The sequence below is a fragment of the Mustelus asterias genome, unplaced genomic scaffold (genome assembly GCF_964213995.1).
Source record: "Mustelus asterias unplaced genomic scaffold, sMusAst1.hap1.1 HAP1_SCAFFOLD_514, whole genome shotgun sequence".
Classification (NCBI taxonomy): domain Eukaryota; kingdom Metazoa; phylum Chordata; class Chondrichthyes; order Carcharhiniformes; family Triakidae; genus Mustelus; species Mustelus asterias.
Window position 1 is genome coordinate 308,321 of NW_027590466.1, and position 6,000 is coordinate 314,320.

The following is a 6,000-nucleotide window of genomic DNA, read 5'->3' on the forward strand; positions in this document are numbered from 1 at the left end:
TTCCTGGTTATCTCAGTAGAAATGACACCGACCATCTGAGCTGAGCCTGTTTATAAAACGTGTGTCTCAGTTTCACCCTCTGGTAAAAGCTGTTATGAGATTATTTAGAGATTCCATTTATAGGAGAGAGAAACCAATTGAACCAGTTTGACAAGTCTGCACTCAATTCAGCTGGAAGCAATGTTTAAGGCTGGTTAGAAAGGTTATCATTTCCAATTCAGTCAGTGCAGTTGAATTTCTATCTGTAACATTACAAAATGTCAGTGTTCATCTGATATTTTGACTGTTAGCCAAACACTTGAGCGTGCTGTCATTACAAAAGTAATTGGTTGGAGCAGGGAGATGCAGACTGTGCAGCTAAACTCATGTATGTTGAGGGCACCAGAACTCCTAAAATTAATTACCTGTAAATTCAAAAATGAAACCTTCCCCAAAAGATACAGCAAATGTTCTGGTAAAACCCATATCGAGGAAGGTCCAGGGCCCAGCCCGGTCTGAACTGGGATGTGGGAATGCTCTGATTCACCTCATTCCATCCCTCTTGAAAATGAAAAGTAATGGTGTGGAACAGGAGTGGTCTGATTCTGGGAGCCTCACTGTTAAACAGATCATCTTCATCACTGCTCCAGCTCAGTCACTGTACAAAACCACAAGGAAAGGGAATGGCTACAGCAGCCCGTGTGACATAGTCTGACTGAGAAAATGGTTTAAAATAAAGAAATACATAAAGTACAGGAGCAGACAAATCTTACCTTGACCTGCAGATTCTTTCCTTCCGTGTGGAGTCTGCTAGTTTTCTCTTTGTAAACTCATTGCTACCAAACGGGATGTTGTTCCTGGTTTTCTTTCAGCAAATCACAGTTCAGTAATTGGATCTGATGTCTGTAATTTGAGATTTGTATTACATCTCGATGGGTTGAATGGTTCCTGCTGTGCTGAAACGACTCTGATTCTGTCTCCGTCCTCCGACTGGAAGGTGCGATTTAGAAAACACATCATTGAGCCAGTTTAAAAACTCTTTGAACTATGAACAAAATTAGTTACAAACAATTTGTAATTAATTGCTGTCACACAGTCAGTTCAATAGGAATCATGCCTCTGGAATGAATCACTGTGTGTCTCCCTGAAACTGTTTAAAAACTCCATCGATTTTCTCATGGTTGGACTTTGAAACTAAGAGCCGTTGTCAGATCATAGAATCATAGAAACCCTACAGTGCAGAAAGAGGCCATTTGGTCCATCGAGTCTGCATCGACCACAATCCCACCCCCATATCCCTACATATTTACCCGCTAACCCAAGGATCTCAGGATAATAAGGGGCAATTTTAGCATGGCCAATCAACCTAACCGGCACATATTTGGAGTGTGGGAGGAAACTGGAGCACCCGGAAAAAACCTACGCAGACACGAGAAGAATGTGCAAACTCCACACAGACAGTGACCCAATCCAGGAATCGAACCCAGGTCCCTGGAGCTGTGAAGTAGCAGTGCTAACCACTGTGCTACGGTGCCGCTCATAATGTTTCATTGCAGGATCTGATAACTGAAAAGGTGAACACATTAACTGTTTAACTGCTGAATGAAAGTGTGGTTGCACAGAGAGAAATTTATTTCCCCATGCTCACTCATATTATGAAACTGGATCTTATTCACTCCAGGCTGCCTGTCGACCCTGCATCCTGTGCTCACTGACCGACATTGGGATTCAGTCCAGAAATGCCTTGATTTTAAAGTTCTCATTCTCATCTTCAATTTTCTGAATGATCTCACCCCTTCCGATATCTTTAACATTCTCCAACGCTGGAACCATCCAAAGTTTCAGCGTTCTTTCAATTCTGCGTCCCTCATTTCTTTCATCCCTCCATTGTCAGCCGTGTCTTCATCTGCCTGGGTCCAGAGCTCCAGAATTTACTCCCATCTATCCCTTAGAAATCTTTTACAAATCTGCCTCTTTTATCAAGCTTTTACTCTCCTGCCCAGTAAGGACAGTAAGACAATCAAATTGCCTGATTTTGCTCCAGTGAAGGACTTTGGAATATTTTATAGCATTAAAGGAGCTATAAGAATGCAAAGTGCTTTTGTTGAAATAAAAGCAAAATACTGTGGATGCTGGAATCTGAACCAAAGGGTGGGATGGGTGGCCCAGTGGTTAGCACTGGTGACTCTCAGTGCTAGAGACCCGGGTTCGATTTCCAGCTTGGATCACTGTGTGTGGACTTTGCACTTTCAACTCGTGTTTACCTGGGTTTCCTCCGTTGCTCCGGTTTCCTCCCACAGTCCGAAAGACGTGCTGCTTCGGTGCATTGGCCACGCTAAATTCTCCCTCAGTGTAACCCGAACAGGCGCCGGAGTGCGTCGACTTGGGGATTTTCACAGTAACTTCATTGCAGTGTTAATGTAAGCCTACTTGTGACACTAATAAATAAACATAAACAGAAAACACTGGAAAATCTCAGCAGGTCTGACAGCATCTGTGGAGAGTGAATAGAGCCAAACGGCCCTCGGCAGAGCTGACCATGGTCCTTGCGAGCATTCCCCTCAGTGAAATGGAGCTCGTGGCGACAGGCTCTGAACTTTTGCACAAGACAAACACATCGCTGCTCTCTCCTTGATTTGGATATCGAGCCCTAACCACCAAAAATAACTTATTTAATAACTCAGCTTTCCTATGGAAACTTGACTTACGATATTTTATGGTATGTCTGGCTGACTGTGAGAAATGGAATCTCAGTATGAGACCCCAAAATCATTGTTCGTGACCGATTATCCATTAATTCAGTAAATTTCCTTCCACATCGGTGTTGGCCTGATTCTGAAAATGATTCCTGGAGCTTCCTTTTGTTTGTGTGCAGAGTTCATTCCTGCTCTGTTCAAGGTCTTGGTGCAAAAGCTATCGGCTTCTCTTTCCCATCGGGCAACTGCTGCCTCCATCCCATAAGATGATGCGTTACGTGCCATTGCAAAGATAAATTTGGATTAAAGTGTGTCAGGACTTCTGACTTTACTAGTACCTCTTTAGCTCGTACGAAGGCTTTCTCACACACATCCACCCATTTCCATTTCCTGTTATGACACAAAAAGTTGTGTAAATGTTTAAGAATAGTCGCTAGATTAGTGACAAACCTTTCATGAATAATACTTTAATGAGCCCAAAGGAGAACTAAGATGATTGATGTTGAGGTGCAGGTGCCTCAGAAATGGCTTTGACTTTTGAAGGCAATTTGTGCAGTCTCTTTGCATCTATAGAAGATTGGAAATCTTCCGTATTTATCTTTCCGTACTCTTAATCCATGATCTTCTAGTCTCTGGAGTGTGACATCCAGGTTGTGGAGATGTTCTTCCTCATTCTGTCCAGTAACTTAGATATCACCTATGAAACACTGGACTCTTTCTAATCCGCTTAGAATTTGATCCATGGCACATTGGAACCAGTAAGAAGTTTAACAACACCAGGTTAAAGTCCAACAGGTTTATTTGGTAGCAAAAGCCACACAAGCTTTCGAGGCTCTGAGCCCCTTCTTCAGGTGAGTGGGAATTCTGTTCACAAACAGAACTTATAAGACACAGACTCAATTTACATGAATAATGGTTGGAATGCGAATACTTACAACTAATCCAGTCTTTAAGAAACAAAACAATGGGAGTGGAGAGAGCATCAAGACAGGCTAAAAAGATGTGTATTGTCTCCAGACAAGACAGCCAGTGAAACTCTGCAGGTCCACGCAACTGTGGGAGTTACAAATAGTGTGACATAAATTCTGATTCTAGGATCGCATGATAAAGACTCAGGAGGAAAAAAGCAGAAATATTTATGTGAAATAGTGTGACATAAACCCAATATCCCGGTTGAGGCCGTCCTTGTGTGTGCGGAACCTGGCTATCAGTTTCTGCTCCGCGACTCTGCGCTGTCGTGTGTCGCGAAGGCCGCCTTGGAGAACGCTTACCCGAATATCAGAGGCCGAATGCCCGTGACCGCTGAAGTGCTCCCCAACAGGAAGAGAACAGTCTTGCCTGGTGATTGTCGAGCGGTGTTCATTCATCCGTTGTCGCAGCGTCTGCATAGTTTCCCCAATGTACCATGCCTCGGGACATCCTTTCTTGCAGCGTATCAGGTAGACAACGTTGGCCGAGTTGCAAGAGTATGTACCGTGTACCTGGTGGATGGTGTTCTCACGTGAGATGATGGCATCTGTGTCGATGATCCGGCACGTCTTGCAGAGGTTGCTGTGGCAGGGTTGTGTGGTGTCTTGGTCACTGTTCTCCTGAAGGATGTGCACGATGCTCCACCATAACTGGGGGTGGAATTTAGACTATTGCAAATGTGCCAAATTAAACCAAATTAAAGGGGTCGGAATAAATGACAATTTCGTGTTATCAATCGGTTGGTATGCACCTTTTTGGACATGTGGGAGGAAACCGGAGTACCCGGAGAAAACCCACGCAATCACGGGGAGAACGTGCTAACTCCCACAGTTTGTCATCAAACCAGCAGACAAAGGAGGGGCCATCGTCATACTGAACAGAACGGATTACTGCAAAGAAGTGTACCGACAACTCAACAACGAGGAACACTACAGACAGTTACCTGCAGATCCGACCAAAGAACACACCCGTCAACTCAACACTCTGATCAAGACCTTTGATCCGGACCTTCAGAACACCCTCCGTGCTCTCATCCCACGTACTCCCCGCATTGGAGATCTCTACTGCCTCCCGAAGATACACAAGGCAAACACACCCGGCCGTCCCATCGTATCGGGCAATGGGACCCTGTGCGAGAACCTCTCCGGCTATGTCGAGGGCATCCTGAAACCCATTGTACAAAGAACCCCCAGCTTTTGTCGCGACACGACGGACTTCCTACAGAAACTCGGCACACATGGAGCAGTTGAACCAGGAGCGCTCCTCGTCACAATGGATGTCTCAGCACTCTACACCAGCATCCCCCATGACGATGGCATTGCTGCAACGGCCTCAGTGCTCAGCGCCAACAACTGCCAGTTTCCAGATGCAATTTTACATCTCATCCGCTTCATCCTGGACCACAATATCTTCACCTTCAACAACCAGTTCTTCATCCAGACACACGGAACAGCCATGGGGACCAAATTTGCACCTCAATATGCCAACATCTTCATGCACAGGTTCGAACAAGACTTCTTCACCGCACGGGACCTTCAACCGGTGCTATACACTAGATACATCGATGACATTTTCTTCCTTTGGACTCATGGTGAACAATCACTGAAACAACTCTATGATGACATCAACAAGTTCCATCCCACCATCAGGCTCACCATAGACTACTCTCCGGAATCGGTTGCATTCTTGGACACGCGCATCTCCATTAAGGACGGTCACCTCAGCACCTCACTGTACCGCAAGCCCACGGATAACCTCACGATGCTCCACTTCTCCAGCTTCCACCCTAAACACGTTAAAGAAGCCATCCCCTACGGACAAGCCCTCCGTATACACAGGATCTGCTCGGATGAGGAGGATCGCAACAGACACCTCCAGACGCTGAAAGATGCCCTCATAAGAACAGGATATGGCGCTAGACTCATTGATCAACAGTTCCAACGCGCCACAGCGAAAAACCGCACCGACCTCCTCAGAAGACAAACACGGGACACAGTGGACAGAGTACCCTTCGTTGTCCAGTACTTCCCCGGAGCGGAGAAGCTACGGCATCTCCTCCGGAGCCTTCAACATGTCATTGATGAAGACGAACATCTCGCCAAGGCCATCCCCACACCCCCACTTCTTGCCTTCAAACAACCGCACAACCTCAAACAGACCATTGTCCGCAGCAAACTACCCAGCCTTCAGGAGAACAGTGACCAAGACACCACACAACCCTGCCACAGCAACCTCTGCAAGACGTGCCGGATCATCGACACAGATGCCATCATCTCACGTGAGAACACCATCCACCAGGTACACGGTACATACTCTTGCAACTCGGCCAACGTTGTCTACCTGATACGCTGCAAGA

General features: G+C 46.0%; 1 protein-coding gene across 1 annotated transcript in view; it reads right to left on the reverse strand.

The window, feature by feature from the left end:
- The window catches only part of LOC144486906 (NACHT, LRR and PYD domains-containing protein 3-like), a 50,352-nt gene extending 49,375 nt beyond the window's left edge, over window positions 1-977 (reverse strand). Inside the window, exon 1 of the mRNA XM_078204935.1 lies at window positions 753-977. The gene's annotated coding sequence lies outside the window, so the exon portion shown is untranslated. The remainder of the gene's footprint in view (window positions 1-752) is intronic.
- Between the last annotated feature and the right edge of the window lie 5,023 nt (window positions 978-6,000).